Below are 11,154 nucleotides of genomic sequence, written 5' to 3'. Positions count from 1 at the left end.
CTTCTGTGTTCTCCCAAACCAGCCTTTTTACGATTCTTCAAGCTTCAATGTTGCCTTTAGCCACAGGGCCCTTGCACATGCTGTCCTTTCTGTCTGGAACCCTTTCTCCTTTCCTAAGTTACTTCGCAGTCCAGTGCTTCCCTGGGGAAGCTCTCACGTACTCTGGACACAAATCAGGTTTCTTTTTCAACGTTTTTTATTTATTTGTGGGACAGAGAGAGACAGAGCATGAACGGGGGAGGGGCAGAGAGAGGGAGACACAGAATCGGAAACAGGCTCCAGGCTCCGAGCCATCAGCCCAGAGCCTGACGCGGGGCTCGAACTCACGGACCGCAAGATCGTGACCTGGCTGAAGTCGGACGCTTAACCGACTGCGCCACCCAGGCGCCCCAACAAATCAGGTTTCTTGATTCCACGTCCAGAGGACATCGTCTTCCACTCCTTTTCTTCAGAATTCTTTGCGATCGGGCACCATCTGAGTGAATTTTTGATTATTGTAAATGCCAGGAATCCAGAGACAGGGTCTGGTTTTGCTCACCTTCTAATCTTCAGCACCTCACCTGGCATATAGCCGGCACCCAATAAAAATGTGTTGAATAAATGAATGAATGAATGAATGTGCTCTAAAACAGCCCTGTCCAGTAGAAATATTGGAACATACGTGATTTTTAAAAATTTTCTAGTAGCCACATTACAAGAGTGAAAAGGACCGGGTGAAATGAACTTTAGCCCAATATAACCAAAGCATTATTTTACCATATAATCAATATTTTAAAATTATTAATGACACAGGATACATTTTTTCCCCCCTTACTTGGTTTTCAAAATTCGGTGTGTATTTTCTTCTTACAGCATACCTCAGTTTGGACTAGCCCCATTTCTTTTTTTTTTTTTAATTTTTTTTTTCAACGTTTATTTATTTTTGGGACAGAGAGAGACAGAGCATGAACGGGGGAGGGGCAGAGAGAGAGGGAGACACAGAATCGGAAACAGGCTCCAGGCTCCGAGCCATCAGCCCAGAGCCCGACGCGGGGCTCGAACTCACGGACCGCGAGATCGTGACCTGGCTGAAGTCGGACGCTTAACCGACTGCGCCACCCAGGCGCCCCGGACTAGCCCCATTTCAAGTGCTCATAGCTGTATGTGGCTAGTGGTTATTACGTTGGGCAGCTCAGCTTTAGAGAGTCATACCCCCCAGAGTAGGGATGCGTTTGGAACCCCCAGTGGGCTCAGGGGACAGATAGATGCTTCTTCTTGTGTCATCAGTATCCTTAGGCCTGAAGCCTAGGGCTCCCCCCTCCCACCCCCGCTGCCCATCTCCATGGCCTCTCTGTTCTCTGCTCAGGCTGGGAAACCTCCCTTTATCTCTTTCATTCTCTGGGCTGGAGGATGAGATCCTTCATCTTTGCCCACCCATCGGGGCCCCTTGTCTTCCCCCAGTACCTCCTTCGTCTCTTTTCCACGAAGCTGAGATCAGATTAGAACCATGTGAAAGGCCTCTTCATCCAGTGGGGAGGGGTGTGGTGGGGCCACAGAGCCCATAGCCCAGTGCTCCAGGGGGCTGGGCCAGAGCTGGGGTCAGGAGAAGACATTTCCCATGATGCTCCAGGCTGGGGGGGGGGTTTCTGCTGACCATATGCCTGGGGGAGGCGGCTCCTCTGATAATGCAAAGCAGATTCCTCTCCAGCTTGGTGGCAGCTGGTGGGCAGAAGGCCAGGGGACAAGACTGAGCCCCCCAGGCTTCTGGGGCATAGAAGAACAGAGGCAAGAGGGGGACCTGCCCCCCTCTTTTCTGACTCCCCCCAACACCCCTGCCCTCCTGCCGACCCTCCCAGCTACACCAGGCTCCCTGCAGCAATCTGCCTGCCCGGCCCTGCCCCAGCCTCCAGAGCCCTCTCCAGCCCCAGCAAAGCCCCCTAGTTGTCAGCACATGCCCAGGCCAGTCTCTGGGGCAGCACCTTCATCATATAGGCACCCGGTTGTCCCCCTGGGGGAGACGCTGGGAGGCTCTCTGCGTCCCTGCGGGCAGGGGGAGTCCTCCCAGGGCCCCACTGAAAGTTAGGGCTTTGCACAGGACTCCCCATTTCCACACCCCAATTCTATCTGCTCCAGTCCCCCAACCGTGTTAGAGGATGCCAGGAACGTTCTCCTAGGGCTCGTTCATGGAAGAATACTCAGGAACAGTCCAACCCTCACCCCCCAGCCCTCCCAGGGCACTGCGTGCGTCCAGCCCTCTTCCCACAGCATCCAGGCACATCCCAATGCCTGTGCTTCCTTCCCGGCAATCTCTGCTCCCGGCTGCTTCCAGCAACATTCCCAAAGGGCTCCCGGGAAAGGTAGAATCGGGTCTCCTCCCTGCTCTGATGCTCTCTTTGGAAAAGTCTGGAAATACTCCCACCCCCCTCCCATATTTTAGTGACTCATAGAAGCCGGTCGTCCTTCTGCCTGACGCCCCCCTGAGAAGTCCGCAACGTTCTCTGGCCTGGGCTTGGGGCTCAGTGTCCACATTCCAGGGGCCCAGCCCTACCCCGAGGCCTAAGGCTTCCATCAACAGTCCAGATGGTTCTCATTCTACTCCTACGGACCTTGGGATGGCAGCAGTCCGCACCGGATGTGCGGGCCAGGGGCACGGAGCAGCCACGCTTCCATTGGTCAACCTCGGAGCCGAGGGAGGTCACACGATGACCTCCTGGAAGGTGGTGCTGACGGCCGGGAAGCCAGCCACCTGGGATCTCCCCTCTCCTCACCCCGGGTACCAGTTCAGATTCTCTGTGTTGCAAGAGGGCGAAAATCCCGCCCCGGGTGGTTTAAGGGAATGCACTGTCCATCCGAAGTCAAAGGTCCTGGGGTAGGGCCGGCTCTAGGCACAGCTTGACTCAGAGGCTCCAATGGCATCCCAGGGCCTAGCTTCTCTGTCTCTATCTCTTGCCTTCACTTCCTTCCCCAGACGATTCCCTGGTGGTGAGACGATGGCTGCACAGCTTCAGGTCTGTGGCAATGAGAACATGTCTTCGTTCTAGAAGCTCTGTGAAAGTCTCCAGGCATCCTTGGTTCTAACTGGCCTATCCCTGTGGCCGTGGAATGGCCACCACTGACGGGCTACGGTGGAGGTCACACGCCCCACCCCCGAGGCAGGAGGGTCGCCCCACTTGAAGCATGGGGACCGAGAGTGAGAGACATTGAGGTACAGTTACCCAAAGGGGGCCCGAAAGGACAAACGTAGCCCCCATCCTAGACCAACATTTGAGTTCCTTCCTCCTCACCAGGCAACCCGAGCGAGACCGCACCCCCAGACCCAGGTGGTTCTTTCTAGTAAGAATCGCCGTGAAACACCACGGGCGTCAAGATTCGAGGGCAACCAAGAGGCACTGGGGTTCTGAAGATGGAGGGAGTCCTCGTGGCTGCAGGCACCCGAGGAGGATCCCCTGCAGAGACCCGAGCCTTGAACCATGGTCAGGATTTGGATCGTGGGGGATGGGGGGAAAAATGTGGGAAGAATGTTCCAGGCAGAGGAACCGGGTGGAACAAAGACAAAAGAATGAAGGACAGGGAGGAGTCCCCTTTGAGCGGCATGAATAACAGTGGCAATAAGGTGAAAATCGGCCCGGGTCTAGAGGGGACCCCAATGCCGGGCTGGGGAATTTGGACTGAACGGGGAGCTACCGGAGTTATCTAAGCAGGAGAGTGTTCTGGAAGGAGAGGCAGGAAGCCCAGCTGGGAGGCTGGTGCTTCAGGCAAGAAAACCAGCAGTGGGGAGGAAGAGAGGGAAGCAACTCAGGAAATATTAAGGAGGGGGGAATGAGCCGGCTCTGGCACCGGATCAGATGGGAAACGGCACAGCGGAGAGGAGTCTACACGACTCCCGGTCTCCGGCTGTGACAGCCAAGGGCATGATGGTGCTGTTCGTAGAGTCAGGAGCCCTGGAGGAGGAGCGGGCTTTCACTCACTGTTAAGTGTGCAGGAGGAACAGGTGATCCCCGATGCCAGAACTGCGGGGACGCCTGGGAGGGAGGGGGCTGAGATGAGCCTCTGGGCTGGAGGAGGGGGTGCAGGAGACAGATGGCAGTGGCCCAAGGAAAAGGTGGCAGGTGAGACGAGGGAGCCCGCGTATAAGTCTCCTAGAAGCTTTGCTGGGAGGGGAAGGAGATGGGGTTTGCCTGGAGGAAGGAGGGGGTCTCCATGGTCAAGGAGGGCTGACCTTGAGCCATCCCTCTCCTCTTGGACTCCCTCTTGGGCCCGGCTCCATCAGCCCAGCCCCTCTGTGTGATATTCCACACCCTCGACAGTCCAGGCCAGCAAAGGGGACTGCGCTGTGGTCCTCGGGGCCCTCCCCGTCTCGTCCCCCACCCGCGCCAGGATCACGTCAGATTCATGCAGAAGCCACCTGGACAGCTCTGGGCACCAAGTCCCGCCTCTTCCTGGGGCCACACACGGGCCGAGCACGTGCCCACAGAGTGCCACACGCCTATCAGGCTGAGACCTGCCTCACGCCTCTCCAAGGAGGCTGCCAGAAATCCCGGGGCAAGACAAACCCCCGAACAGTGACTCAGGCGAGGGGGGGGCCTGGGGCGGGAAGGCTGCCTCCAGGCCAGATTGTGGCACCCCCACCCCCACCCCGCCCACAATACCAGGTGCAGGCTGCTCAAGGGACGAGGGGGGCAGGGAGGGTGCCAGGGGTGGGGGCTTAGCTCCCAATCTGGGAGCATGCTTCCCTTAACAGCAGGCAAGCCGGCATGGCAGACTGGCATGGAAGCCGTTTCAGACGGACCCGCACTTGGAGCGGGTGCCCCGATGCCCGGCAACCCTCCGTCAGCAGAGTCTCCGTCGAGGAAGGGCTGGGGCAAGGGGCAGGGCTGGGGAGGCAGGGAGCCGGGAGCGGGGACTGGAATTCAGACAAAAGGATGGAGGGTGAAAATAAGACGACCCCATTCAAATACTTCCGAAGTCTCGTTCCCCTTCTAGAATCCCCTGCCCCCCTCCCGCAGAGTGGCAGGGACAGCTGGAACCCACCAGGGGAAGAAGAAAGGGGATCCCAGTTCAGCGCCCGGTGTCTTAACCTCGATGCCGCCACCGCCACCCCCTCCCCTCTGCTCCCAGCCCCCCACCCAGGCGGCAGGAGGCTGGCGCCACGGGGAGCCTGGCACAGAGCCACATAGGCCAGGCCTGGTGGAGGGGGCAAGAAGACCACCGTGGCCAGCCTGCAACCCTGTGCCCGGACCCCTCTGCGCGCCCTCAGCTGCCCACCACTCTGCCCGTCCGAGACCTCAATCTGGGGTTCAGCTAAGTCTGCCGTTTCAAGACATCCCGGTCCTCCGTCTACCCTGGGCTCTTGCTGGATCCCCCTGGGCAGCCCCACAGGGACCGTCCCTGGACCCCTAAAATGAAGGCTCCACGGCCCTGCCAGAACACTCCTCCCTTCCTGCTGGGTGTTTCGCCTCCACCCCCAAGGGACGCAAGTAGAAACAGCGTAAGGTTTAGAGTCACGCCGTGCTCGGTTCAAACCCCAGCCTTGCTGCTTCCTAGCTCTGGGGTCTCAGGCCCGGCGAGCCTTTGTTTCTCAGCTGTAAAACGGGAATCGACAAAGCTCCCCGGAAGGTGTGCTGTGAAACGTAAAGTTAACATACGGGAGGCTAGAGCTGGCACACCCCGGGGTCACGGTGGATATCTGAGTCGTCGTCACCCCCACCCTGGCGTCGGAGATCCCATAGGAACCCCGCCCTGCCTTTCCAGCCTCTCCCCCGGAAGCCAGACGGTGTGGCTTGCGTTTCCTGAGGACAGGCCAGACTCCCCATTTGAGGTCTTTCCGGCTGCACCTGCAGCCTGTGGGGCCCCGTCTGTAGCCTGGTCCCTTTTCCAGCTCCTCCAGGAAGCCCTCCCAGACCGGCCTCTCACGTTGCATAGAAAGGGCTCTACTCCGCTTGGGGGGGGGGGTGTCCTCACTTCACATCTTTTATTAGATTTTTATCTTGATAGCTTTGAAGAACTCTTCTTTTTAAAAAATTTTTTTTTCAACGTTTATTTACTTTTGGGACAGAGAGAGACACAGCATGAACGGGGGAGGGGCAGAGAGAGAGGGAGACACAGAATCGGAAACAGGCTCCAGGCTCCGAGCCATCAGCCCAGAGCCCGACGCGGGGCTCGAACCCGCGGACCGCAAGATCGTGACCTGGCTGAAGTCGGACGCTTAACCGACTGCGCCACCCAGGCGCCCCTGAAGAACTCTTCTATGAGATTATAAGCTGATTCCTCTCTGCAACCCTTTCCCATCCTGACCATGTTCCCCTTTCTCCAGCACCTGGGCGACCACTAGGTTCTCAAAAGCCCGTGGGAGGCTGATCGCCTCCCTTTTCCCTGGAGGGAGCCCAGCCCATCTCCCTCCGGTCTGCTCGGACCCACTTCCACATGGAGACTTCACACCACCCAGCGAGGACACTGCCACTCCAGGGAAAATCCGAATGGCGCTTGGGGTGGGGGGGGGGGGTGGGGGGAAGAGGAACGGATTAACGCAGGCCAGCCCTGTGATTTAATCCAGCTTGACACGGTTTGGCAAAAGCCATTCACCGTCGTCCCTCTGGCTCCAGCCAGGCCGGCAGCTCTCGCCTTCCCCTGTTCTTGGCTGACGATGTGGAGAAGGAGAAGCCACCCACAGACACCAGCCTGCAAGACAGACATAGCCTGGCCCTCCGGACGGGAGCTGGAAGGAAGGCTGTGGGTGGGGGGTGGGGGGTGGGGGCAGGAAAGTCAGGGGGACGATGGCTGAGTTTGGCCGCAGCTGACACGGGACCGGAGACTAATGCATCAGACACCTGTCTGCTTTCTGGGCTGCTGTCCTCCATCTATCCCCCCACACAACCCCTCTTAGACTTCTGGTAAAGTCCCTTCTGCCTTTCACCCGAACCGTAAGCTCAGGAACAAGGGTCTGGCTCTTACTGATTAGTCCCCCACACGTAGCGCTGTGCCTGATGGACAACCATTAGCACAACCGCCCCACTGTACAGATGAGGAAACTGAGGCTCCAGGAGGTAGAGCGACTGTCGCAAGGTCACACCATGGAGATACAGCAGAGGTGGGAACCCGTTTCGAGACCTCGTGACTCTTGTCACAATCCCCTTGGGGCAGGGATCTCCAGGGCAAGATGTTTCTACCCACAGACCCCGGAAGCTCAACACGTTCTGGAGGATTCTGGGGGCAGAAGCCGGCTCCTTCTGCATGCGCCTGCCCTTGCCAGCATGCACCCCAGGGCTCAACTGACCTCCTAGCTTAGAAGGACCCGAGCGAGGTCACTCACCACCGACCGGGGGAGCCTGTCTCTTGGTTTTACAGCAAACCTCAACCTCTTCCCATTCGCTTGCTGCCCTGGTTCTGTGGAGAGGACCCAGATGCCCGGGGAAGGCTGCCCAGGGGTCTGGGCCCGAGGTTCTAGTCTGTCCCACACTCTGAGCCATCCCAGTGCAAACAGCAGAGCAAAGCTCTGCACGCTCCCCCCTGCCTTAGACCCAACCTCAGCGTCTTCTGTCCTTTAGAGAAGATTTTCCAACCGTGTAGAGCAACCGCTAAGAAGCCCCCAGACTGATGGGACAGGCACGATTCTGGTCTCTGGTCACCTCCCCTTCTGATGGCAGAAGCGGGCCCCACATGGAGGACAGCACGGAGACAAAGAGCGCTGGGCATCCTCCCAGGGGTGACGGGGGAGGCGGGGGGAGGCCGAGGGGAGGCCACGCGGATGGACTGGTCAGCGGCAAAGAAGGGCTGCGTTGGGGGGGGGAGCGTTTTTGGCCAGGGGAGAGCCCGGGGGGAGAAGGGGAAGCTTGCGTGGGTGGGGGACGGAGGCTGCCTGCCAGGACCAGCAGAGGGAGCTGAGGTGGGGGGGGGGGGGAGGCGGACCCTGGCCCTGGGGGCCCCAGATCCTGGACTGGGCCCCCGCTGAGAAACCTAAGCCTGGGGGCCCTCCCCCTTCCCCAGGCTCCGGTGCTAAAAAGCCCACGACATTTACGACTTCAGGAGGGTAAAGAGCCTGAGAAAAGAATCGCAGACCATATGGATTTGTTTCCTGGGTTTAAAAAAAAAAATCCCTCTAATTAGGCCAGGAAAAGCCATTGGCCTCTGTCTGGAGGCCCCTGGATTCAATTACGGCCGGCTTCCCCCACTCGCGCCACGACCCTCCCCACGTCCTCCACGCGCGGGGGTCAGGGCCGGGCGTGTTGAGCAGGGCGGCCACAAGGACGTCGGGGAGAACACAGGGTTTGGAGTCATTTCTGATGATTCTGTATTAAATCCCAGCCTGGCACCCCCGGTCCCCTGCTCCCCCCCCACCCCGCAGCCCCCCTGTGTCCCCCCAATTCCCTCCCCCATTCCAGCCTTCTCCTCCCCCCATCCAGCCCCCGCATCCACTAGGCTCTGGGAAGGCCAAGGTCTTGGGACAGGACCTCCTTGGATTCCCTTCCCTTCTGCCAGGAAAAACTTCTTCACATTAGAAGAAAAGGAATCTTTGAGCGAGTCGAGGGGTGTGATTATGGGAGTTTTCCCAAAAAAATGTTTTAAGAGTTGGTGTAATACCTTTTCCACAATAAATCGAAATAAGCCATGAAAGTCCCTTACTCCTACACCTGTGCTCTGGATTCTCTCAGAGTCTGTCCCCTTAGTCTATAAACACGCTCCCACTTCCCTCACCCTATAAACACCTTCTCTGAGCCCTGCCGCCCTCCCAGGCCTCTGCCCTCTCACCCTCCCCGGCAAGTTCCAGATTCGGGGAGAAAGCCGTTCACTCCCTTCTCCCACCCCCACCCACTCCCACCCCGGTTGGCCCCCTCCTTGTGGGACCCAGTGGGGCCCCCTGAGACTCACCCTCCGGTCGTCTGAGGGCCTCAGCTTGCCTGAGCCACTGTCTCCCCTGTATTGCCCGAACATGGCTACCTGGGCCACCGCCCCAAGGCCAGAGCTTCCGGGTCCCCTTCTGGGCCTGTTCCTCCCTCCCTGTCTTCCCGGCTCATGTGACTTACTGCCACGGTGGCCCCCACGGCTCTCTCACCCCCTCTCTCCTATGCCCGATTTTCTGGTTACCTAAAAATGCCAACATCTCAGACTCGACGCGCTCAAAATGCAACAAGGACTCATTCTTCATCTGCGCTATCCCTCCGTAACCCAAACGGCGAGGACAAAAGTTCTTCCCTTAGTGCTCTCTTCTCTTCTTGTGAATTAAATAAGCTTTGTTTTTTTTTAGAGCAGTTTTAGGTCCGCAGCAAAATTAAGGGGGAAATACCAGGTTCCCCCATATCCTCTGTGCTGGTCACACGCATCCTTCCCCACCAACTCCATCCCACACTACACCTGCGCTATAGTGGATAAAACTACACAGACACATCGTGTCCCCTAAAGTCCGTTATCTACCCTAGAGTTCACCTTCAGTGGGTTTGGACGAATGTGTAAATGACACGAAGCCACCGCTGTAAGTATCAAGAAACCGCCAAATTATCTTCCAGAGTGGCTATACCGTTTGTGCATCCCACCAGCAGTGACTGAGAGTCCCCGCCACTGCACGTCCTCGCCAGCATTTGGTGCTGGCAGTGCTTTGGGTTGGGGCCGTTCCAATAGGTGGGTAGCGGTATGTCACTATTGTTTTGATTCGCGATTTCCTGATGACATAGGCTGTTGAACATCTTTTCGTATGCTTCCTTGCCATCTGGATAGCTTCTCTGAAGAGGTGTCTGTTCAGGTCTTTTGCCCATTTTTGGATCAGGTTGTTCATTTTCTTATTGTTGACTTTTTTTTTTTTTTTAATTTATTTATTTTTGAGACAGAGAGAGAGAGCATGAACAGGGAAGGGGCAGAGAGAGAGGGAGACACAGAATCCGAAACAGGCTCCAGGCTCTGAGCTGTCAGCACAGAGCCCGACGCGGGGCTCGAACCCACGGACCGCGAGATCATGACCTGAGCCGAAGTCGGACGCTCCACCGACTGAGCCACCCAGGCGCCCCTTCTTATTGTTGACTTTTAAGAGTTCTTGGTGTATTCTGGGCCACAGTTCTTTGTCACATGTGTCCTTTGCAAGTATTTTCTCCCAGTCTGTGGCTGGTCTCCTTGTTCTCCTGACATCGCCTTTCACAGAGCAGAAGTTTTAAATTTATTTAGTTATTTTTTATTTAAAAAATTTTCTTTTAATGTTTTTATTTATTTTGAGAGAGAGAGAGAGAGACAGAGTGCAAGCAGGGGCAGAGAGAGAGGGAGACACAGAATCTGAAGCAGGCTCCAGGCTTTGAACTGTCAGCACAGAGCCCAACGTGGGACTCAAACCCACAAACCGTGAGATCATGACGTGAGCCGAAGTGGGACACTTCATGGACTGAGGCACCCAGGTACCCCGGAAGTTTTAAATTTTATCAAATCCAGCTCATCAATGATTTCTTTCTTGGGTTGTGCTTTTGGTGTTGTATCTAAAAAGTCATCATTTCATGAAGATGGTGCTGAAGGCAAAGAAGGAAGCCCCTGCCCCTCCCCAACCCGAAGCCAAAGCAAAGGCTTTGAAGGCCAAGAAAGCGGTGCTGAAAGGCGTCCACAGTCATAGGAAAAAGATCTGCACATCACCTACATTCTGATGGCCCAAGACACCGCATCTCCAAAGGCAGCCCAAATATCCTGGAAAGACCACCCACAAGAGAAACAAGCTTGGCCACTATGCCATCATCAAGTTCCCCATGACTACCAAGTCACCCATGAAAAAAATGGAAGACAGCAACACACTTGTGTTCATTGTAGATGTCAAGGCCAATAAGCACCAGATCAAACAGGCTGTGAAGAAGCTCTATGACATTGATGTGGCCAAGGTCAACACTCTGATGAGGCCCGATGGAGAAAAGCAGGCCTATATCCGACTGGCTCCTGACTATGATGCTTTGGATGTGGCCGACAAAATTGGGATCACTAAGCTGAGTCTAGCTGGCTAAACCTACATACGCATTTTCTCACTATAAAAAAAAAAAGGATAATAAAAAATAAAAAGTCATCAGCGGGGTGCCTGTCTGGCTCAGTTGGTGGAGCATGCAACTCCTGATCTTGGGGTTGTAGGTTCGAGCCCTATGTTGGGTGGAGACCTTACTCAAATCTTAGAAAAAGCTAGAAATAAATAAAAAGTCATCACCATACTCAAGGTCAACTAGA

General features: G+C 56.3%; 1 pseudogene; it reads left to right on the top strand.

The window, feature by feature from the left end:
- Positions 1-10,430: 10,430 nt before the first annotated feature.
- On the top strand, positions 10,431-10,940 carry LOC112852683 (large ribosomal subunit protein uL23 pseudogene; annotated as a pseudogene).
- The last annotated feature ends 214 nt before the right edge of the window (positions 10,941-11,154 follow it).

Source organism: Puma concolor, chromosome E1 (genome assembly GCF_028749965.1).
Source record: "Puma concolor isolate L17-30 chromosome E1, mPumCon1.1.hap2, whole genome shotgun sequence".
In the NCBI taxonomy this organism is placed as follows: Eukaryota; Metazoa; Chordata; class Mammalia; order Carnivora; family Felidae; genus Puma; species Puma concolor.
The sequence above is the reverse complement of the archived record's forward strand: the minus strand, read 5'-3'. Positions and strand labels throughout refer to the sequence as shown.